Source organism: Fukomys damarensis, unplaced genomic scaffold, assembly GCF_012274545.1.
Source record: "Fukomys damarensis isolate Sample0158 unplaced genomic scaffold, DMR_v1.0_HiC HiC_scaffold_17, whole genome shotgun sequence".
NCBI lineage: Eukaryota > Metazoa > Chordata > Mammalia > Rodentia > Bathyergidae > Fukomys > Fukomys damarensis.
The window spans coordinates 9,676,046-9,701,594 of NW_022900929.1; the positions used below are offsets into that span (position 1 = coordinate 9,676,046).

The following is a 25,549-nucleotide window of genomic DNA, read 5'->3' on the forward strand; positions in this document are numbered from 1 at the left end:
GGACAAATGAACCCCGCTCCTCTGCTATTTTAATGAACTCTGGTGTTAAGTCTCCTCTTAATTCTAATTAAGTGAGACGATTATAGTGTCGTATTTGAGCCAGTGTTATATATGAATAAAAATCCAGCTGGGCTTGGTAGTGCACACCATAATTGCTGGGAGGCTGAGGCTGAGGCAGAAGATTGAAAGTTCTAGCTCAGGTTGGGCAATTGAGTGATTTAGAGAAACCCTATTTCAAAATAAAAACAAAAAGTGTGTGTATGGGGGAGGCTGGGGACGTAGCTCAGTGCAAAGATGATGGGTTCAATTTCAAGTACTATAAAAACGAAAGTTAGCACAAGTGCTAACCACCAAAATAATTAAAAAAGAAACTCTGGGTCACCAGTGCACTACAGAATAACTATGTAAATAACACACAAATACACAACTTATCTCCCATTCAAAAAATAATATCACTACCCCCGCATTTTCTGCAATGTTTAGTTCAAATAAAATATTTGACTCCGCATAATGGCAAACACTTTATGAATATGTCTTAACAATCTTCCTAGCTGTCATTTTGCAACCTAGTCTTCAAGAGCTTGGTTGTTCAGAGCTAGTGCTCTGTAGTGGTTTTGAGGTTTTACAATTCGTTGACACTTGGAGGAACTTAGAGCTTGTCAGCTTCCTTCTGTTTGCTGAGCTCTCCAGCTCTTTGGTGAACTCACACGGAAAATCCTGGTGTCATAGAAGACCTGAGGTTTGAAAGAATCCATTTTGGAAGTCAGACTGGTAACGCATCTTTGCACCTCACCCGGAGGAAGCCAGCTCTTCAAGGTAAGCACAGTGATCGAGCAGGTAAATGACTCTGACTCAGAGGCAGGCACACTGATTTCGTCCGTCAGCTCCAGTTTCAGCATCTTGAGATGCCCTTGCTATAAAACTCACACTTATTTACTATGATCACAGCTCTTCCACCATAAAATAGAATTGTTCTTCTCTTCTTCCTGAAGGTATACTTGGAAATGTCTGGAGAAGCATATTGAAAATAGCATAGGAAATAATGGTTATTATAATTCTTTGCACGCCAATTTTAAAGTACTACATGATGGGAAGAATCTGAAAAATGCCTTTTAATGTGCATATAAAAATTAAGAACAATTACAGGATCCCAATGATGAATGTAACTGTGCTGTATACCTAAAATATACCAATAATCTCAAAATAATTAAGAACAATTTTTGTTCAAACAGTTTTACTTTAAGTAAAACTTCTCCTATGCTAATATCTCTTATTTGTAGGAATCAGTATGCTCAAAATATGTGGGATAGAAGAATAATTTTTAACATTGTAGTAGGTTTAAGTTTTGTGCATAGTCTATCCTGTATGTTTGAAACTATTACTAGTAAGGCTAGGCCTACATCAGTTTTGAAAGCAGCAAATATGAGGAGAATGACAGGTGTAGAAAGGGAGAGTGTAGGGCAGGGGATTTAGCTCAGCGGTTCGGTGGCCTGCCTTGCAAGCGCAAGGACCCGAGTCCCGGTACCAAAACAAAACAAAAACAAGAGCAAACAAACAAGAAAGGGAGCGTGTGAAGCAGGAGCTAAGTACAATTAGAGTCCCTCTTATAAATGTTGAGAGTATGATTCCTTCTGGACATAGTAAGGATGCTATTATATGGGATCGGTAAATTATTATACCTAAAAAAGATGCAGTGAAGGCAATAGTTATATAAATGGAAGACGTTTTGGTAATTATGTGATTAATTATAATTTAACGAGTTGAAATAATTTGTTTCATTGAATAAACAAATTACCATATTCAGTTCATTCTAATCCTTCTTGTAGTCATTCATAAGTTAGGCCTCGTGCTAAAATAAAGTTTAATATTTCATATTGAGGATACTATGATTATTAGGATAAGGTCATTGATTTGTGATGCTCACGGCAGAGGAGCAAGTAAAGCAATTTCTATCATAGTGCAACATTTTAAAAAGTCAGGACGACACAACATGAATTTAAGAACATTACTTTACAGAACGATTTTTGATAAGACACTGAATTCACTGAGCTCCAGCTTCCTACACAACTGTGTAGTTACTTATCTGAGCAATTATTTATTAAGAAACTCTGTTCTATAACTCTGTGTGTTCACTGTTGTGCTTAAACCAGCCAATCAATTTGTCCATATGTTAATCAGTAGTCAACAGGAGGAATGGGAAGATCCATGAAAGAGGAGTCAGGTGATGTGAATGCAAGTTCTCATCCAGTAATTGGATGCATAATCTGGACACTATTAGCTAGCTGCCTTAGGGTGAAAGTTTGGGTAGTTGCTCTCAAGGGATGGGTAGCAAGTATTTCAGGCATTTCAGGGTAAGGAGTAAAACTGAAGATGAAACATAGATGTTTACATTACCATTTAAAATGCAACCATTTAAAAAATATAAGACCTGTTCATAGTTCACAGCCTGAACCAAAATAAGAAGTGAACCAGGGTTAGTTTAGGGGCCATTATTTTCCAACAGTTCTTGTATGAAATGATTTCAATCACTACAAAATTTAAGATAGAATAGGTCAGAGCTGCTCAACATGAGCAGTCTCATTTGAGTATATGTAAATGTGTGTGTGTGTGTGTGTGTGTGTGTGTGTGTGTTTTAAATGGGTGAAAATATACACCAATTTCATCAGATTTTTAAGGTGGTCCCAAATATAATTGTGGTGAAATACACTTGGCTAGGTGTTTTCTAAAATGTACCTATGAGATCTTTGTTGACGTCTGCTATGTAAATCCTTTGTGCTAGCGCTACAAGAAATATGCATGTTATAATTAAAAAGTATCAAAATTTAAACAACATTATAATATGTGATGACTTTCAAGTAACCTTGAGGAAAAACTTCATTGATCAAATCTTCCAAAATACTATCTTGCAAATTATTTTCAAAGTGAATTCATATATTATACCACCTTATTTGCCAGATTTTCTTATCATCCCACCTTATTTTGGAAGTCAGTGGTATTTTTCATGACAATCAAAATCCAGCAGTGTAAAAAACAGAGTCTCATATGAATGTGATTTGCTTAAGGGCAGTAAGTACCCAACATCTTTGAAATAGATATGTGAATGAATGAGAAGATAAAGCCATCAACACTGAGATTATATGTCATAGATACTGAAAGCTTAGAACAGCAAATGTTCCAAAAATTGTAATTGCTAAGTCCAAAGATTGCTTCTCTTTTCAAAGGTGAATGTAACTGGGATTTCAAAATACTTGGTTAACTGAAGATTGCAGGTCTTGGTGATTTTTGTTGAATTTGACTCATATGTGAGAGGTGTATTACAAAGTTGCTGGCAACATCTCTCCTCTTTCAAGGAGTAATCTTATTACAAAATAAAAGCAAAATCTATAGTAGCTAGCTTACAGCTCTTTCACTTCTTAGGGGGAATTTAAACATTGATATTTGAAAACTTTAGGAAAAATTAACAGAAATCCTACATGATTCTGCTTGTGTCTGACGTTGTGCCTGCAACTACCTTACTCAAAGAGTTCAGGTCACCTCCCCAGTCCCTACCCTCTTCACCAGCTCCAGACTCAGAAGCTGTTCAATAGCAGAGCATTTCCCCAATACTTTGGGATGTGATGGTCCCAAGTCTGTGGAGTGTCCTCTGTATTAAATAGCACCCTATTTAATACACAGGGTTAATGGTTATATTGAGGACACAGTCCTGAGTCTCCTTCAGAAGGAGATTATTTTCAGATAGAATTCAAAGACCAAAACTTTCCTTAATGAGACCTCAAGGACATAACTGATATATAATTCATTTAGGTGCTGACAGGAAGCTGAGGATTTCAGAAACTCCACAAGCCATGTCTGTAGGTTCCATAGATCCAGGATGGGTAGCTGTTGTCCCTCTCACTATGACTCCTGTCGAGTGCTGTCTCCTTCCTGATGACTTCTGCACCTTGCTGCTATACTTTACTCCACATAGTGGCCAGTGCCCCTTCTGTTCCCTCTTATACACAACTAACCAAACTCTGTGACAATTTTATTTTCCTACAAATTTCTTAAAGGACCTTATTGTAAATCTTTCAGGTTTTGGCAGCCACACAATCTTTGACGCAACTAGTCAGATTCACAGTTGTGGTGAGAAAAGAGACACTGACAATCCATACATTAATAGGTATTGCTAGGATTGGATAAAACACTACTTATTAAATTAAGTGCCCCCCCACCCCCATGGGCTCCAGCTTGCTGGACCTTATAGTATGTCCAGGACTTGAAGACAATTGAAAAAAAAATCAGACAGAACATAAAACTCAAAGTTAGAGAAAGCTTTTAAAGGTATCAGTACTGCTTCTTCTTGGAGGGTCCAGCTTCCATTTTAGCCCTGGCTTGAGGCCACGCTACTGAAACTTACTCAGATTCCTGGCCAGGAGTCTTTTCTCCTGGCCTTCACTTCCAAGATTTCAGGTTTTACCCCACCACCCTATAATGTGAAGTCCCAGCTAGAGGATGGCAAATACAAACTCAGGTTACTGTCACCTCTGGCATGAAGGTCCGTTATATAAAAAGATGGTCTCCCTAGGTCTGAAGGAGGTCCAATATTACAAATGGCTCTCATCATCCATTCCACCACTAAAATGCTCACAAATAACAAAATTCTTTTTTGTCCCCCCTTTTATTGTTTTTTTTTTTTGTGTGTGTGTGTGTGTGTGTGGTAAAATATGAGGTGTGATTAAAAATATAGTGCATGTTTAAATTAATTACAATAAAAGACCCATTGCTATGAATCTCCCTCAAAATACTCCCTTTTACTTCAGATGTACTTATATCATTGTGGGTACCACTTTCCGAAGCAGTTCTGGAAGTGCTCTTTCATGAGTGTCTTTATGAGGTATGATCAAAATACAGTGAATAGTGCCGCCAAGTGCCATCCAATGGAGAGACAGGCTCACATAAGCATTGCGCTGGGTCCTCATCCACCTTATTCACTGGATCTGGTGCTGTGCGACTCTGGCTCTTTCTCAAAGTCAAAATCACCATCAAAGGTACACATCCTGATTGGCTCAGGACACTGAGGCAGCCACAACAGTGAAACTAACAATACTAAAATAAAAATTAAAAACAAAAATAAAGGACTTCCAGAACCACTTCAGAAAGAGGCAAGTATGATAGGATAAGTGTGGTCAAAGTGAGGGGGAAGATTTTTGAGCGGCTTTAATGGTAATGTGTCCTTCACTGTAATATGTCTTTAAGAGTTAAACATTCAGCATGTATTTTGGTCATATATTGTACATAAAATTTACTATTTCAGACATTTTTGTATATAGTTCAGTAGCTTAAGTACATTCATTCTGTTTTGGAACCACCATCATCACCCATTTCCAGAGTGTTTTATCATCTCTTTTTATCATAATGAAACTTAATGTATTAAGCAATCACTTCTGTGTTCTCATATTCCTCAGGTCTCTGGAATTCTTTATTCCATTTTTAGTCCCTGTGAACTTGACTACCTCAGGTCCTCTGTATAAGTGAGTTCTTGTAATATCTCTGCTTTTGTATAAAGACAAATTCTTGCTTGTCTGCTTGGAATCACATGAAAAAAAATTACCCATATTTCCTGTCTTCCAGCCACGTCTGGTTTGGAAGAATTGGCATCTAGTCTGAGAACACCCCACTGGATACTTTTCGTGTATTATCTCCCAATATTCTCCAACCTGCTGCCCTGCAGGCAGACATTGTTAATTCTCTCCTTCGTAGTGTCATTATGGATGCCTACAGTGTAATCAACCTCATTTTCCTTTGTGGGGCTGCAAGTTACCAGACCCAACACGAAGACCCCTGATATGAGCAGGCACAGTTGCTTTCATCTCTGTGTTACTCAGCACAATGGTACTCACACGCTTCCCTGCTGTCCTGTACCGGAGACGATTCTATTGCAGATCTTATCTTTTGGTTGTCATCTCCTTGCAGTCTAGGGGTAGTGGCTGCAGGCCTGAGTACAGTCTTTGTGCAATGACCTAGAATAGACATTTAAATGAGGGATACAAATTTTTAAAAAATTAAAATAACTGTCACATTTACTAGAGACTCTCCCCCTTTCTCAAATTCATATCCCATGTACACATAATCTATCCTTTAAACACCTCTATCAAGAGAAGTGGTGGAACCGTCGTACTTAAAAATCTCTTCCCATAAAGCAAAGTTGACACAAATGTATTTAGTTCCCTTTGAGTTTTCAGGAAACAGTAAAGTTTAATGGTAAAACAGGGATTATTTTATCGACTTTATTTTTAAGGTGAAGTTATACAGATACATGTATAGATGGATAAATAGACATATTCAAAAATTTTGTAATCCATGCATTCTAGGTGACTATAATATTGTTGGAAGGACACAATTTATACATGTAAAACAAATGTATAGATCGTGCATCATTATGAAAACTATGCACTGCTCAATGCTTTATATTTTTTTCCCCTTTGGTACTGGAGATCGAATTCGGGACCTTGCACTTGCAAAGCAGGTGGTGGAACCACTGAGCTAAATCCCAGCCCAATGCTTTGTAGTTTTTAAAGATGTAGGTATAATCATTCTTCTGTCACTCTCCCACACCCCCTGAAAATTTAATTAGATGAAATTTCATGTCTAGTGTCAACTTTTCTTCATGGGGAAAGATCCTAAGAGAAACCCTTTCAAATCTTTGCCCTTGGCCAAGATGTTTCCAAGGAAAAAAAAGTGTTCAGATAATCTTTGTCAGACTAATGTTCATTGGTATAACTTTAGGAGTGTAAATAATGAAAAGCATCCAGTAAATATCATTAGCCAAGTGCCTGAGTGGGTAGCTAGCGTTGTACCTAGCTTTCTAGATTAGGCCTTAATATCATCAAGATTTCTGAAAACCATAAATTTAAACTTTGCATCAAGAATGCAGATTGCTTTCCCGAAGGACGAGTTAGTTGTATTGTAGCAGGGAAACTTCGTCCCTGGCCAGGTTTGACACCAGCTTTTCTTTACATTGTAAATGAGATGGACACACAAGTCAGGAGCGTGGATTCTGAAGTCCCAAGATTCCAGGTATGAGCAGCCAAGGACAGACCTTGAGTACTGTGGAGGGGGGAAGTCAATAAAGATGGGGGAAAAAAGACGGCCTCACCAGAAGGCTGAGACTCTGCATCTTGCTGAATGGATAAAATTTTGACAAACCACAAGGAAAGTGACTGTCTGACACAGTAACATTAGCAAAGCTAGCAGGAGAGTTCCTTGGTCCTGTTTCTTAATGAAAAGAATTCAGTCAGGACATAGAAAAGTACTGTGAAGATAAACATGAAATATATTGCAAAGAAACATTAATGCAAAGCAAAAGGGACAGAGCGGGCAAGAGCTGAGAGATGGCAGTTGCACAAAATGGCAGTTCCGATTTCTTTTTTATACATATGACAGTAACTCCTGGGCTTAAGAAACTACAGTGGTTATCACTGCTCGGTTTCTATGGTGATGATGCCTACAGATATTTCCTCTTACATGTTACCTTGGAATATCTATATCTTACTTGTTGCAAAATGTCCTTTTTGTTCACTGCAGGTGGTCCATATTTTCTCTGAAGTATGCTATTGTCTCTGGGGATTTAATCATAGAAGATATCTTCAAAAGAAACAAGGGAAAATTTTTTAAATCTAAGTCAGGTCGTAGTTTAGTATGGGTACCGTGGATAGATCTTGAAATGTGCTTTTGTCTCGTTTTTGTTATCCCTGGGCCATTGGCTATAGCAACCAAGAGTGCTGAGGGTGCGGTTGCCTATTTTGAAGAAAAAATGTTCCCTAAATTTTGGCTGAACATTTGGCGCAGTTATGAGCACTGTCTGACCTTCAGAATTCATTAAATTGTGTAGGGACAATTTTGGCGTGAGATCTATTAGACAATTACAAATACACATACTGAGGTCTCTGTTTCTTTGATTAACTATAATTGGCAGTGTTCTTTTAATCCTTTTGTCTATCTGCCTAACAGTAAGACAATGAATCTCCAAGTAAGTTTGTATCAGAATCACCTGAATTGCTGTTATCAGCACCAAATGCAAGGACTTGCCAGGATTGCAATCCAGTGGAGTACGGTGAGCCTGTGGGCATTTGTGGATTGGCCAAGCTCCTAGGGGAATCCTGAAGGCTAGTGGGTAGATGGATAGTTCTTTCTAAGTCTGTATTCTTCACCTTGTATATTAAGTGCTATCCAAGCATCCATCTTACAGTTCTAGGAGAGTTTGTGTCTACAAGAAAGAAGAGAGATGCCTCTATAACATCCAGAAAGGTGACTTTTGCATCCTGATCTCAGTGCCCAGCACTTTGCAATACACATAGGAGTCGTATATATCAAGGGAGATTGTGACAGTTTGTATTGCCTACATATTCTTTATAAGAAGACAGAGTGGTTCTTTCTGCTACTGTTTACTTCCAAGAAACAGATACACCTGTCAGTCCCAGATGTTTGGCCTTTGTGAGTTTCTTCAAGCCAAGATTTTGTAAGGAAAAGTAATTGTGATATTTCACTGGTGAGAAATATGATAATCAAAAGGAACAAGGGCTTGAAAACAATGGGATAAGGCTGATAAGTATTTTTTGTAAAATGTTACCTTTGCTTTGGGCAGAATATGTAGAATATACTTTTCAGTAAGTATTTCTCAAACATGCAAATGTTTTGTTATTGCAACTAAAATAATTCTTAGTTATAATATTTTTGATATTTTTGTAATTTTTCCATACTTATGTATAGTTGTTTACCAAATTATTTTTGTTTTAAGTGTGGGTTTTTCCCTTCTCTTCTCAACCTTTTGCAGTAAAAACAAAAACAAAAACAAAGAAGTGGGTTCCACTAATGAGTTGAGCAGGCATCTAATATTTTATATATCTCTTGAACTGTGTAACTTAATATTTGAATGCTTGATCATTTGTTTTACTATGTAATTGATATAATGGCAATGTATATTAATGTTAGTTCAATTTAACCTAGTGTTCTGATGCTAAATAACGTCTGGGTATGCGTGGTTATAATTCTGTGGGAAAGATAATTTATCAATGTTTGCCAGCTTGTAAAGTTAGTGGGTAAGCTTAAACATCTAAATAAATAAGGAAATGCATTTATTATTATTGAGGAAAGAAAAAGAATACAATAAGAAAAAAGAAAACAATAAATGCCTAGGACACAGTATTATTCATTAATGAGTACTTTTATTCCCTCCTACCACCATGGCACTATTAGTTATTTTAACACCCACATGTACAGCCTAACTGAAGCTATCAATATCTCACTCTTTCATCCATCAGTAACATTCAGTAGAAGACACCAGTGTTTGAACAGGTGGCCTTGATTACTTACTGCAGGAAGAGAGGGTTCACACCATTGGGCACTGTGGGCATCTCAGTGAGAGGGTGCCACAAACAATGTACCTCAAGACTGGGGGTTTGGTTAGCAACTAAGTTAACTATTCACTCTGTTTTGGGTGCTGTCAGAGAGCAGAGATACTTTTATGGTTAAATAAAGAAATAGCAATCACTAATTTAAACCAAGAAGGGGAATTTTGTACCTAATGGACAGCCCAGCAACCTTGTTTTTTTTTCTATGCTTGGACGAAAGTATGCAATGGTTTTGTTTGATCTCATGGTATCATGGTCTTAGAGTGACCTTGCCTAAGTCTTTTGCCTTTTCATCACATCTGAACTGAAGCAGATGAAGGCAAAAAGTAAGTATTCATTTAATTGTTGAAAGATCGAATATTTATTCAGTACTTACTGTGCCCAACAAGCCAAGCTTTTATTTCCCCAACAATCTTACAGGTATACACTGTAAATAGGATTTGAAGCCAGTTGTGGTTGATTTTTCACAACAAAAGCTTCTACCTGAATTCCACCCCTCAATGGAAATGGGTCACCTTCTACTTTACTTACAACAGAAAAATACTTTGACCTAAAACCAAGGATTTCGCTTTTTTTTTTTTTTTTTTTTGCCAAAGGATCAGAAAGGAATTTTTTTTTATTTTTGGACCATACAGTCTCTATCTTGTATCTGTCTCTATATTTCTTTTTTATCTCCCCTTCCATATCTATATTCTAGTATATAATTTGTCCTACTCAATTTCCAGTAGAGCAAGAAATTAGCCATAGATCAACTGAGTGGGACTTTGATCCCAATAAAATTTTATTTGTAAAATCAGGCAGCAGATGAGATTGGGCCTTTGGGGTCTACTTTGCAAACTCTTGATTAGATTTTAAATAACCAGAAATCTCAAATCAATATGAATTTTAAAAAATATGTTTTTCCACTTTTCTTTTTTGGTACTGGGAATCAAACCCAGGGCCTCGTGCTTGCTGGGCAGACACTGTGCCACTGAGCTACATCCCTGGCCCTATTTTAAATATTTAAGGATGGTTTGAATAATTAATTATATGTACACTGTAAGTATAAGTAACTGGTGCGTAAATATGTTTTGTACACTTTTATTTGTACACGGGCTTATGTGTTTATTTTGTAATACACTGCTGTTTTCAAGCTTGCCAGGAAATCAGGATGGTCCCTTAAGCCATTTGCTTTTGCAATCCTGTACAGTGACAGGCAAGCTTAAGAGGCCGGAGGCCCAGTCTAGTGGTTTTCTGTGTTTCAGTATATTAGGCAATATGCTTGGCCTTTTCTTTCGTTATTCCTTAAAGGATCTATCATGTCAGCTACACCAAAGCTAGGAGAGGTTGAGCGACTCCTCCTCAGGTAGGTACCCAGATATTGTGAGTCAAACCCCAGTCCTCTACTACTACTTCCTATGCCTTGATTTTTAATAAATGATTGAATGGATGGATGATTTTAGGCATGAGAAGATCCTTGGGAAGGCCATCAAAGTAAGATGGCATGAGCAGAATAAGTTTAGTGCAGAGTGTGTTTTGTTACATGTCAACTTTTTGAAAAATTATGATGAGCGAGGGAATGTGGAAATTGGAATTCAGTGCTGGAGCACTGGAGGAGTAACGCATGTCCAGCCTTACAACTCCCTCCGTATAGCTTCCTCTTTCATGAGGATTGCATAAAGTCCTGGCTGAAGACAGGCAGCCTTCCCTGTGGCTTGAGGGTGGAAAGAAAAGGTGAGGCACAGCTGAGATGTTGCTCTGAACCTCTCTGGCCACATGCAGTGCCGTTGCACTGTCAAGAAGGATTTCCCATTAGAATCTGTTTACCTTCAGGTGGGGAAAGCAAATACCAGCATATATAGGTAACTGGAACATGTGCATCTTTACAATGTATAGTGGGATATTGCATGTGGTATTTTTTAAGCAATGTAATTAAAATAATCTTCGAGTCTTATAATGTATGCATTAATTTTTACTGTAAGCCCAGCTCCTACATTTTCACTGTATAGATACAGCAGTCCCCCCAACAATCCCACAAGGGTGTTATGCATGTAAGATGGGATTTGAAACCACATCATCGAATCTTCCAGTCTTTAATTTACCTTTGGGTAGGATCTCTCTTTTTAATTACAGCAATGCAACATATGCTTTCTTCCTACCACCGAGTTTAGCTTAGAACTCATCTCTCCTGGGAAATTGCTGATTAAAATCTCAGCCCAGAGCTTCATTTCTCCAGCTAGGTAGGATTCGTGTCCTTGTCTTATGATGCAAAGCAAACCTAGATTCCATGCATAGAACATGGGGCACTGTGGTACACAATATACTACTAGTAGTCCCTCTTGCACACTTTGTGGTAATAAATATCATGATGTATTGTGAGCTGGCAAGGAGAAACGAGGCTTCCAAGTGCTGCAAGTGGAATATGAAAGAAGAGAATTTATGAATATTTTTCCTGTGTTGTTGGGAGAGGGATGGAAGAGAGACTTGCACCATGACCCAAGGGGAGAGATTTGGGAAGCATTATTATATCTCAGCTCAGCTCTATCCTATTTATTTCACTTCCTACCTAGAGTTGAGAGATTTAGAAAATAAAACTAAAGGACTTACTGTGACATGTGAATTTCAGATAAATGTTAAATAGGGTTTTTTTTTGTTTGTTTTTTTGTTTTCGTTTTTGTTTTTTTAGTAGTGGGCATTGAACTCCAGTCCTTGCACTTTCAAGGCAGGTGGTGGAACCACTGAGCTAAATCACCCGCCCTGTTAGATGGTTTTTTTACACTTGATCTTAGCCAAAAGGCCGAGAAGTGATTAGATGGTTTTTTTAAACAATAAGTACATTCCAAATGTAGACAGCTATGAATCTTTAGATAAATCATTTAAACTGGGGGCAGTAATTCATATTGCAGAGTTGTCGTAATGATCAAAATGCAAATAAGTCCCCTAGGTTAGGGCTAGGAATAGGTAGGAGCTCAGGAAACATTAGTCAAATGTTCATTGTTTTTCTTGAAACTTCTTTCAATTATTCCCTTGGCCTTGCTGAGAAGAATTTGCCATAGCCCCCATCTCCCTCACAACAAGCCTCGCCTGTTCCTATAACAGCAGTTTTCTTCTGTTCTTTAAGGTCTATTTTGTAAGGATAATAAAAATATACCAATTTCTTTTTAAAATTGTTTTTGTTAGTATTTGCCAAGTATAGCTTTTAATGTATCTTTTCCTTTTAAACTTTCTAGGCTTTTATATTTATGGAGCTTTTAAATAATGAACTTCTAATTGGGTTTTAAACATAAAGTATTTTTAAAAAACACAATTTGGCTCACAAATTATTTATTAATAAAATGTGAGTTTATTTCTATCTTTTAATTTTTGCTTTCTGCATATATTTTTGTAGGTTTAATCTCTTCCTTTCCTTCGCTGTGCTTCTTCCCTTCTTTTTCTTACTTCCTTTTTTTCCTTCCTTTTCTTTTCTTTTGAATTAACTGTTACTGTTTCTTCATTTTTTTGCTCTTACTAGATAAGAAGAAATATGCTATATTTTTTATTCCTTTAGTTCGACCAAATAAATATGAATTTCCATATTAATTTAAAGATTCTGAAGTTGAACTGTGTTTTTTTTTGAACAATGTACGAATCTTAGGGCAACTGGCAAAGAAAACAAAAACAAAAACAAAAGAAACCTCCCTCCCAAGCTCCACAATGTAATTGCCCAGTATTTGAGTATGGTCTTATACTTTAACCCTCTAAATCAAATGGTATTGTTTATTTATACAAAGTCTGCTTAGATTTACCCACAAACTTACAGTTCTTTGAGTAACATTTTTTTTCCTTTATAACTCATTTTATGACTTTCCTTGCCTATCAAATGTATTGTCTATATAGTCTTTCAGTAAGGGCAGACTAGCATTTTTCTCCTTCAGGTTTTGCTTGCATAACAGTCTTTGCCTACTTTTCTTCAAAGACAGTCCTACTGGGTACCCATTATAGGTGGATGGCTATTCTCACTCATTATCTCTAAGATAATAGCCTGTTGTCTCCTGGCCTCCACACTGCGTATGAAGAGCCACTTTTGTCTGACAAAGATGTTCTTTGTAGGGATTGCTAATGAGCTGTCTTTATGATCAGTATTTCTTTTTCTTTAGGAGTCTGTAGTTTCACTCTGCTCAGTCTGGGTGTGATCTCTTTTCATTCATTCTGCTTTGAGCAGTTTTGACCTTATGAATCTGATGATTGATGCTTTTCATCAATACCGGAAAATTCTCAGCCGTCATTTCCCCCCAAAAAATTGTCTTAGTTTTCTCTCTATCATGTTTTTCTAGCAAATTTAACCTCCACCTGGCTTCTCTTTTATGATTTCCATTTTCTCGACAGGCTCATAGCACTGTTGTTAAGCAGCAGAACTGAAGCCAGGCTCTGCGTGGAAAGTCTGGCTCTTTCTCTTTGCAGCTGTATGACTTGGAGCAAGTTACTTAACCTGTCTGTGCCTGTGACTTTTTTCTATAAAATGGTGAACCAACAGTGTCTACTCTGTGGAAGTGTGGTGAGAATTGTAAGAGAAAATACAGTGTATGTAAAGTGCTAAGAAACTTGCTTCTATTTTGCTTTCTCTATTTACATATCTATTATACAGTCCACCAAATTGTACTTTCTTTGTGTAGTATGTCCTTTGAGGTTTTAGTTCTATTGGTACATTTTTCAATTTCAAGAGTACAATTTTCCAAAAGTAACTTTTTGGTAATTTTTCAAAATGCCTGGTCATTTAAAAAATCATTTACATTAAATATACCCTGTTATTTCTTTATATCCTCACATTTGAATTAGTATTTTCTTGTGCCAGGTAATTTCTGCCAGATATCTAGGCACCTTGGGCCATGTCAAGGTAAATGTTCAGCATAGAATTTTAAAGGTCGAATGATAATGAATCCTTTCTCTAAACTGTAGGAGGAAGGGCTGGGATTTAGCTCAGTGGTGCCATTGCCTTCCTCACAAGTGCAAGGTCCTGAGTTCGATCCCTGGTACCAACAAAACAAAATAAAACAACAACAAAAAAGATTTAAACTGTAAGAGGCTACATTGTAGTTATGAATTGTTTGGGGGAGAATTTATTTCCCTTTCGCCCAAAGCTAAAGCAAATAGCATGTCTTTATCTGGGGTGGGATTTCTTCAAGTTATTTTTCTTTGTTCTGGCTTTGCATGGTTGAGTCTGACCTGACCTACCCTTGTGGGATATGGTTTGGTATTCTGTGTTGTGTGAAAGTGGAGCTGTTAGCATGAAATCTCAAGGTCCTCTTCATTGATAAATAGCCACAGGGCAGTCATTGCTGTCAGTATTCACTTACCAAATTACTTTTCTGGATTTATGTGTTATAAAATAATTTTTTTCTCATAAGACTTTATATTTATTTCTGACTCGTTCATAAATGTTAATAAGATGTTATTGACTAGTGCTGTACCACAGTAGTAGAGCATATGCCTAGCATGCACAAGGCCCTGGGTTCAATCCCTAGTACAGTTAAAAAAAAAGTTGAAAAGATAGCATTTTAAGGTGCTTTCTATTATGAACTGAAGTCTGCACTTCCCAAATTGTAATGTAAATTCCTTACCTGAGTTGTCATTATGTTCTCAGCGATAAGCTCAATACCAAAGAACAATCTTCTAATATTAAATAAAGAATAAAAAGATGTATAGTTGGCTATTACTTTGATATTATTTAGATATTTGGTACCTTGAGCAAATGAAGAAATGTTAAATTTGGAACATTCTGTCGAAGCTCTGAACACAGTAAAAGGCCTCAATCTGTAACTTTAGGAATCCTTTCCTATTTCAGGTCAGCAGTCTACAAGTCCAGGATAGGAGAAGTTCTAAAAATTTCTTTGACTTCAATGACTTTTGTATTTGAAGGGTATTTTCCATTGAAAATAATACAGTTGGCTATTCATAACCACAGGTGTTATATCCCTGGATTCAATTGAGGATTGGGAATTTCAGAAAAAAAATAGTTTTGAACTTATGTTTCATATTGACTTTTTTCTAATCATTATTCCTTAAACTGTTTAGAGTAACAGCTATTTACATAGCATTTACGTTGTCATAGGTGTTGTAAGTCATCTATAAATGATGCAGCTTATATGGGACCTGTGTATGCTATATGAAAATATTATAATATTTTCTAAAAGATATGAATGTCCACAGATTTTTAAATCCTTGGGTGTCTGGGATCTCAGCTCCTGAAGACACCAGTGGAGAGCTATATTCAAAAAGTTGCTTTGTTCACCACGCACACCTCCACAACTCACATCGCTGAAAAAGTAATTGAATTACTTATATAAATACATCTTATAGAATGCATTCTGTATCTGTTTATAATTTTATTTGTATAACTTCAGTAGAGAAAGGAAACCTGGAGAGTGCGATAGAAAAGGTAGATTTTGGCTTGCGTTCACTGTCCTCAGGAAGATACATCTCCAATCCAAGGTTCTTATATTGGAAATTATTTGTCTTGACCTCTCCTCCTAGCTTGAGAAAACAGATTGAAGTGAGTGCAAGATGAAGGTGTGACAAAAAAGAGACCAAAGTTTAAGGCTGGAATTCAAGTTTGAGACTGAATCCACATTAGAGATGTGGTTGCCCAGGAGGTCCCATCCCCAGGGGAGAGAATTATGCATAGGCAGTAGCTACCCAGATAGTCCTGCAGTGTGGCCAGCATCAGTATATCCTCCATGGGTCCTGAGAAAATGAAACTACTCCAGGTGTTTTACACAGGAGGAGCTCTTATACAGGGCTTCCGAGGCTGTAGTAGCAGTGGAAAGGTAGAGAGAGTGAAAGTCAGGGAAGGCTGTAGCTCCTGCTCCAAAATCAAGACATGCAGAGATCTCTGAAAACTGCCAGTGAAGACTGCAGCTGCTTGTATGTGCAGTGTGGTTTGGAAGAAGCCTGAAACCCATTGGCAGTCTCAATTCTCTTGAATCTCTGTGGCCTGTATGTTGTAACACAGGAAAAATAAAAGCTTCACTTCAATCCCACCACTGTGGCCAATGTGTTAGCATCTAATCTCACACTCTGTGGCAAGGGATTTTAGGGGATACAAAGAAGAGGGGAGATGGTGCTAATATGATTATAAGTTGATAACCACTGCTTTGTGGTGGGGGCATTTATGAAATCCAGAGCACCTATGGACTTGAGCTTATTAGGAAACTTGAAACATTGAAATGCTTGCAAAAGTATTTATCCAGATTTAGCCAGGAGGTTAAAGTTGAGGTTAAACTGTCCTAGTGGAGAGAATGTTTTTCGACTCTCCAGATTTCTGTAAGTACCAGGAGGAAGTAGGAATATCTTCTTTCAAAGTTTCTTTACACTCTCAAAGTTTCTTTTTCTGGCATTGCTCAAAAATTTACAAATTAATGGCAAAAAGAATCCATACAAAGTATGTTAATTACTTTTCTCTCATTGCTGAACCAAAACACCTAACACCCAAAGTTTAGTTCACAAGTTTTAGAGGTTTTAGTCCATAATCTGCTAGCTCTAAGGCAGGGTGGCTTGGTGGAAAGGCATTATAGAGGAGAAACAGATCATAGTGGGCAGAAGGTAGCAAAGCAAGCAAGAGATGACTACAGCTTTTCCTATCCCTTATATTTTATCCAAGCTACTCAGGGTAGGTAGCACTCACATCCTTAGTTCTAGTGTCCTTGATCGTAGCATTGCACCATGAATAAATACCAGCATCACACACCCTGGATCAATCCACCTCTGAAAAAGCCCCACCAATGACTGCATGAGGCTTTGAGGGGAGATCTAGACACAAGCCATAGCAAAAAGATCCTAGTCGAGTGAATTAAGGGTACATTTGACAGAGGCTCAGATGAAAGTTGTATTCAAATGGCGAGGTTTAATGATGGGTGGCATGAAAATGTGACTATAAAAACAAGCAAAATGTGCCTGGTACCAAAGTGCATGTTCTTTATTCTCCACACCATTGCCTCTCTGCGAGCAAATGACAGTGTGCATTTTGTAGGACTTTGTTTTCTTTTTATGGAAATCTTAATGATCGATCATTGGCTTTCGCAAGGATACTGGGCATGAGTGAAGGAAGAGATGCCCTTTCCAATGTGGATGGCTTTCCACCTGCTCCCTCAACCATTCACCCACCTGTTATGTCCCTCACTTCTCTCTCACTCCCTTTGCCTCTTCCTCTTTATCTTTCCTTCCTGTGCTTCTGTAACTCCTCCTCCTCTTCTTCCTGTTAAAAGGTCTGGTGGTGGAGACAGAGCTGTGGTCAGCCTTGTGTGGAGTTTCTCAGTCATAAGAAAAGCATCACCCCAGAGGAACCAGTTGCACCCCACAACTCTCAGAACCTCTCCTGCCTTAAATCCATGTTTACTACTTTTAGGACCATGCTAAACATTTAAACATATAGTGCTTAGAACCATGATTTGCACATATTTATTATTTTACAAGGGAGCTATTCTTGCCTTCCCCATTTATATAAAGAAACTGAAGACTTAGAGAGATCAAATCCTTTGTGAAATTTCAGACAATAGTATCTATTCAGTGGTAATCATCCCATTGTGTTCTGGGTTTTCCTAATTATTAACATTTTTATGCCTCTTGTTTGGCGAGTATAATATATGAAGGTTATTGGCAGACAAGTGGAATATTCAAATAAGAAAAGTATTGGAAATCTCACCATCACTATCACTTTCATCAACAATAAACATGTATCAAGTGTGATCTGTATGCCACGTTCTACATACTTTTCCTAGATTAACCACATGTATATGAAGTACTTAGTTTGTAACAGAAAACATTATCACTATTCCAATTTGAAGGTATTAACATTTTCCAAATGTTAAGAATAGAAATGTTAAAAAAAATAATAAAATAAAATAAAATTTTTTAAAAAAGAAAATAGTGGAGCTGGGGATTTAGCTCAGCAGTTCGGTGGCCTGCCTTGCAAGCGCAAGGACCCAAGTTCAATCCCCGGTACCAATAGAAATGTTGGCCTGGGGATTTAGCTCAGTGGTGCCACCGCCTGCCTTGCAAGTGCAAGGTCTTGAGTTTGATACCAGTACAAAAACAAAACAAAACAAAACAACAACAAAAAACAAAGAATAAAAAAGAGAGAATGGAAATGTTAAGTACTTTGCCCACAGAGGCTTCCCTAACAGATGATAAAGGCAGGATTCCAAAGCCAAGCTCTTATAGTCAATGGATTACTCTCTGTAGTCAAAACAGTTAAGGTTGGAAACCTTAATTTCCTCAATTAAAAAAAGATGTCGGGGCACAGAGGAAGATAGAGGTTGAAAGCAAAGGGAGAAGATGAAAATGGTCAGTTGATGAGGAAATATCATCTGGACAGGAAGAACATTCACTTTGTACAGTTCCTAAGAATGTAACCATGACGACAGTGGGGCTGATATCCAGAGATAGAACTCTGCAATATGATATAGAACTTTCCAGCAGCAGTTTGTCTAACCATTTGGAAACCTTAATTTCCTCAATTAAAAAAAGATGTCGGGGCACAGAGGAAGATAGAGGTTGAAAGCAAAGGGAGAAGATGAAAATGGTCAGTTGATGAGGAAATATCATCTGGACAGGAAGAACATTCACTTTGTACAGTTCCTAAGAATGTAACCATGACGACAGTGGGGCTGATATCCAGAGATAGAACTCTGCAATATGATATAGAACTTTCCAGCAGCAGTTTCTGTCTAACCATCCACAGACTGCCTCTCAAAAAACCGAGTGAATTCTTTGCACCAGGAAGTTTCCAGAATCTAAAAAATTTCCGAAATTGAAAAGAATATAGGATTGTATGTGACTTCTGAGCTCACTGACCTCTGCGATACTTTGGATGTACCAGTCAGCTCCTTTGAACTCTTGGAGCAGCCTAAGTATGTAATTTTGTAAGTGCCTGAGTTGAAGCAAAATTTAATCGTTGAGCTGAGCTCTCAATCTAGTCTCTGGTGCCATCAGGGTTTCTTCCAAACTGTTTCCCGACAAATGCCTCAGAGAAAAAGCTGGCCCAGAGCAGCCTGCATTCTAATTAAGCAGAGAGCTGCTTTTCTTGCATTTAATTTTGTGCTTGGAAGATGTATTTCTGCCTCTTCAGTTGAACAGGAGAATTAGCAAGGTGGTGGCAGTTTCAAGGAGCAGCAAACACTAAAACTGATTATGTGAGACTTGGAGAAATGAGCAGTGGTAACGTGTCTGATAGCAAGAACAGCACACTGTGGGCAGAAAAGTCCTGGACTCTTCCTGGCAAAGGCAGATGATCTCAAGATGCTGATGAGGAGAAGCAGAAAGGATCCACCTTGCATCTTCCACCACGCAGATTAGGTCCTTTTGCAAATCCGTTAGCTTTGTTATGCAAGAACTTCCCAGAGGATATGGCAGAAATAAGATGTCAAAACTCTGCCTGCTTACAGAATCCTTTCAAATAAGTCATTAATGACTCCTATTTTCACACCATTTCATATATTACAATACATGTTTTGGTATGGTATCTCAATATTTTACATACAAAGGAAGCTCTGAATTTAAAAGTTTAAAATACGAGTGTTCTTTCTTATATCATCTCATGTAGCTTCTACATAGTCTGACGGAGAAATACTATTAGAGCATTTGTTAAGTGAGCCATTAAGAACTAAGTATAAATACACATGTGCTAGAACCTATCTGAATGCATCTATGACTTGTTCTGTTTCTGTTCTCAAAATCCTTGTCATCAATGAAGACGTATGGGATCATTTTGTGTGGTGGAAAAATGTTAGAAGAATGAAAAGTTTAAAAATATTCGTATATGATTGTGAAAACAGTATTCTTCTAATTGCAGAAAATTTGGCACACATTGAAAAGGTACACAGCAAGAAATGAAAACTACTCATGATTCAAGCGCCCAAAGAAATTGTGCTTAAATTTTTGGTATAGTTACTTTCAATAAGTACTGGACATACAGTGAGTTTATGTAGTGGACACCCCACTGCATGTACTGTGTTATCTTCCTTATTTGGTATGAAATTTTCTATATTATTTAATATTCTCAGTAAGCATCATTTTAATAAATTAGTAGATCATATGGGTGTGGCATAATACACAAAACTTGTGGATGACACATCTCCTTCAGTGTAGTGTATACACTCTATAAATGTTGCTGGTGTTGCTCTTTGCAGCTCCTGGAAGAGGGGTTCTCATCCCAGAATTCTAGATAACGTGGTGCCAACTTCAGCTCTACTGGGCAGTGTCAGTTCATTTTTGCCAGAATAGAAGATTGTCATAATAGTTTGATTCACAAATTTTATGGGTGACAGCAATCTTCTCACTATTTTAATTTTCACTTGGTTGAAAAAACCCCTGATGACAGGGATATGGGTGAAGGAAGTATTTGTCGAGGGCAGTCTACGCTCAGTCTTTCCTTCTGGCCAAAGATCAGAAAACACAGGGAACTGCCAGTCAGGCTTACTTTGAGGGCTCAGGTTAGGCACTGAACACAAGAGCACAGGGCAGGGACTAAAAGGTGTCTGTTGTTTGTCAGCTTGCTTCTCTTCCTTTCACTGGGAGTAGTTTTCATTGAGTGAAAGTGACTAAATGCTTGCTGGGTGCCTACATACCTGCACTGGTTTTCTTCCCAGTATTTGTTTCACAGCATGGCATTTCGCCTCTGTTCCTGAAGTCTTCTCTGCAGAGGGTAAACCACGGATGGGTTCCAGGGAGAGAAACTGAGAAGATTTGGCGATCTGAAGAAAGTCTCAGCAACAAATATTGCTTTTGGACGCACTCGCCTTGGTCGTGCTTCGCTCTTCATAATAGAAATAAAACTAACTGGCATCATTTTTTTTCCTTATGGACAGTGATTTCTGTTCTCATTCTTTTGTTTTCTAATTAACTAGTTTTTAAATGTTATTATGGAAAATTTGAAGTTCAGTGCAGAATAGAGAGCTATCTGTCACCGGGCTACCCCTAGTTACATACAGTCTACTCCAGGCTGCTCTGAACTGATTGAATCTGGCTTCCTGCTAACCCCCTCAACTACATAATTTTGAAGGAAATCTCAGATGCGATATCATTGTATCCATATGTATTTTCATATGTATCTCTAAAAGATGATGTAACAAAACTGTACTATTATCTTTGTTACGGCTGATGTCTAGGTGTCTCTCCAAAGCGTAATTGTAGGTGGGTTTTTTTCAGCGGTGGCTGAATTTAGAGTGATTGATTTCTGGTGCAACGCTAGGTTTAAGAGCACCAGGATTAAGGGCGTGAGTGTTACCCATACTAAGTAATCTGGATAGATAAAAGGCAGAGAAAAATGCTTCTAAATCCCCTTGTTTGCTGTCGTCTGCCGCCGTACACTGTTGCTCCTCTGCCCTGCAGCCAGCGAGTTATGGACTGAAACCTCTACAGACTGAGCTAAATAAACCTTTCCCCTTTTAACTTAGGATATCGGGTTATTTTTTCTCAGCAACAGCAAAAAAAGTAACTAAGACAATCTTGCCCCAGAGAATTCTTTGAAAATAGTAAACAGCCAATGAGGTTCAGATTTTTCTGATCGTCTCATTTGTTTTTTTATTTGTTTCTTGGGGTCTGTAGTTCACTTAAGACCTACTACACATTACAGAACTTCAATTGTCTTGTTCATATGTTTTTAAAGGTATAATCCTCACTCCTCTTTTATCCAGCAGGCGACCCTGGTTCCTGTTGGTGAGAAAGGTGTTTAAATAAATGTCCATGGTCTGGATGGCGTGAATGGTAATTGTTATTGTGATGGTCATTACTTCTAGACAGAACTAAGAAGTGAGTAATAGGAAAATGTGTTTGTTTTGCTTACATAATTTTAATTGCCTATTTATTTACTCATTTACTTATGTAATAACAACATTTTTCCCCTGCATAGTTACTCAGTGTGATTATTATAATTATTGGTATTCCGGGGTGAAATAGGGATAATCCACTATGTGATCTGACTCTCAAAATCTTCCTTTACATTCTGTGATACCCAGGAAGTAAACAAAAAAAAATTAAGGGAAGAGACATGTTATTTGGAGTAAAACCATGGAGTAATAGAGACACAAATGATGGCTAAGATCATCCAATTTGACCTCTTCACTTTGCAGGCAAATGCACCAAGGCTAGAGAGAAGATTGGCTCACAGTAACCTACATCAGAGGTCCTCAGGTGGTAGTATGGCCAGGACTCACCTGGAGGACTTGTTTAACCTGATTGCTGAGCCCTCCCAAGAGTTTCTGATTCAGAGGTAGGGTGATATTACTGTAGTCAGTGCATTCATTGCTGAGGGGGACTCATCTAGTGGTGCCTAATACATAGTCACAGGAAGCTTCTTCTTGGCCTCAGACTTGGTAAAGTACAGATGAACTCACTTTGATCCACCTGGGAGCAAATGTTGGAACAATCAAGTCATGGAATCAGAAACAAGTAAATTGTGGGCTGACTGGTGTGAAGTATGGAGAAGACTGGATGGCCTCTCCTAATCTACTTGAGGTCTTCAAGTTTGGTTTTTTTTAAATGATAGATTCATTCCTTTTTATGATAGATCCATTCCTATTGAAAATTAAGTCCTGAAGAAAAATTCTACCTCTCTTGGCAAATTTAAGCCATTGATCTCAATTTCAGCCTGTTTTTAACATCAGGAAGCTTCCTGTGAGTCTCTTGGAAGCTAGAGGCAATTTTTGTCTGAAATCCTGTGGCTTCTGTCTCTCTTTGCCTGGAATAATTACTATGGGTTTTGTTTAGACATTTTTGAACAGGGAGTGATCTGGCAAAGGAGGTGTTTCAGAGATACAAAGTTTAACTCTAGATAGACAACTACATTGATTCACTTGACTCACAGACTCAAAGTTTGATTAAATGCCACCACAGTGCTGAAGATTTAGAGAACTCCATCCTGTGTGGGGGAAAATAGATGACAGATTCCCCCAAAAGTCGGGATAGATACCATCATTTTATAACAATGCAAGAATTTCAGGATAAGAACCATCTTTAGGAATGTACAGTTTCTAAATGTTTTGTGGCTCTCCCAGCAGATCTATCTTCCTCCTCTCTTATTATTTGATTAGTAGTAAGGGTGGATCCAAGGGGAGAAATAATCTTTCCTAGAGAAAAGTTCCAAGGAGAAGAATGGGACATCACAGGAGACTGAGGCACTGGCTGGCCTCTGGGAGGCATGATTAGGATCCTGCCTATGACCCTCTTATAAACAATGACTTATTCACCTCCATATTCCCTAATAAGTGATATATACTAAAGACACAAGAAATAAGTTTAGTTAAGGAACTCAGGGTTATATGCATGCAGAAGTGGTAGGGCAGGTCTTACAGAGTATGAAAGAAACAAAGAACGTAAGGAAGACCTGATAATCACTGTTGCCTATTTTATATTGCTTTTGATTGGAACACAGCATTTCACTACTCACACCATCTGCCCCTGTTTCTCTAGTTAGTATATCGGTGTATTATGTCATGAATCAAAGACTTTTTTGGGTGAAATAAATCTGGTATCTGAAAGATAAGCATAGAGTGGTTGCCCTTCTTGCGATAATGTCTGGGACAATAATTTAAAAAACAAGACATCTCCTAAGAACATTATGTCTAGGTAGCTATTACCACCCTAGGTCATCCCAAAAGTAGCATAAAAGAACAATTTTTTATCTCCATACACCTGAGCTGTGCTTTGGCTCTTAGATCTCTCTGGAGCCTCCTCTCGTGTCTGAAGTTTGCTGACCTAGGTTGGAATCTCCTGGGTGGTTTAGAAACCTTTCCTGAGGGTCTTTCTTCTTCTTCCAGAAACCAGGGCTTGGCCAACATGTTTTTGTCATGGTAATGATGGAGAAGTTAAGGAATGTGCACTAAGGTCTAAGCTTGGCGCTGGCACCCTGTCATTCCCACCTTTCTCTGTTGGCCAAATGCAAAGCCAAAGGACCAGAAACACATGTGTTTCTTAGATGGGAAGAGCTGCAAAGTCACACGTGGTGATGGGGTAGGGTTGTGCACATAGGGATGGCAAAGATTTGGGCAAATAATGCCCTTAGCACAAATATATGCAGGGTTTATTAATTTAGTTCCACGTTGAGACATATAAGACAACTCAGACAAAGGGCCATTGGATTCCGATGCTAATTTATAATGTTTTCTTACAGACAAACTGTATATAAAAAAAACTTTAGTCCATGTGACCACATATGTTTGGTCTTGTTCACATTATTTTTTTCTTCTTTTGCTGTCTAGACTCCTCTAATTACTTTTTGTACTTGCTGTGGCTCCAGTGCTATTCTTGTCTGCCTTGAGCCTTATTAGTCAGATTCTCACACTCTGTGTCTGCAATGGCTTCCTTGCATTAAATATTCACTGTCTTCAGAGTTGCCCTAAGGGGCATTCAATTCACTCTACAAAACACCCATCAGTTTTATACTTATATAAGTAAAGCGTTAGTCTCTCATTGGCTATTCTGTGTAATTTCAGCCAGTGTGTATTCAGAATCTCCTCACAGAAGGGTCTAAGTTGGATCGCTTACATCTCTTTGCTGTCTCCTTTAATGTTCACAACAGTCTGCCTTGATACCTATCCCCCAAAATTAAAAGTATCATACCACTACCATGTATGCACACCCATGTTTATTGCAGTGTTGTTAGTGTAATCCCCTTTGTGTTAACTGTACTCCGGGAGAACACGGGAACTGGTAAAGGCCAAGTTGGTAATAGCAACAGGATTCAAATGTATGTATTTTGGCTGCAAAATCACTGTTGTTTTTCATTTTTTCTTTTTTTTACTATTTTCCATTTGTCTTTTGTTTTCTCATTCCACCTCTACATATACACTTTGGTTTCTATATTTTCCTCGAGATATAGCGCCAGGTAGATTTTATGCCAGATATGTTTGTGGTATGTATTAGAGAGATCCCTTCTTATTCCCTGAAAGAGCTTATGGATTTGGCAAGGCACATCTTATAATTACCCTCTAGGTAGCTATGGTGGGGATTTACATAGCTCTTAAGTGGCCAAGCTGGGAAGCAGGCTCAGTATATATTTTTTTACTGCTGTATCATTTAAATTACTGCATTTAATCACAGTAATCCAAAGTATGATAGTTAACAGTTTTTCTCATGGAACCATTCAATTAACTTAGACACCCCAAAAATGCATTTTCCTATAACATTCTAGGAAAATCTGGAAATAATAA

General features: G+C 37.9%; 1 protein-coding gene across 3 annotated transcripts in view; it reads left to right on the top strand.

The window, feature by feature from the left end:
- Nucleotides 1–700: 700 nt before the first annotated feature.
- The window catches only part of Gpr141 (G protein-coupled receptor 141), a 57,793-nt gene continuing 32,944 nt past the window's right edge, over nucleotides 701–25,549 (top strand). For all 3 annotated transcript variants that reach the window (XR_004517750.1, XM_033765333.1, XM_010640487.2), the window contains exon 1: nucleotides 701–816. The gene's annotated coding sequence lies outside the window, so the exon portion shown is untranslated. The remainder of the gene's footprint in view (nucleotides 817–25,549) is intronic.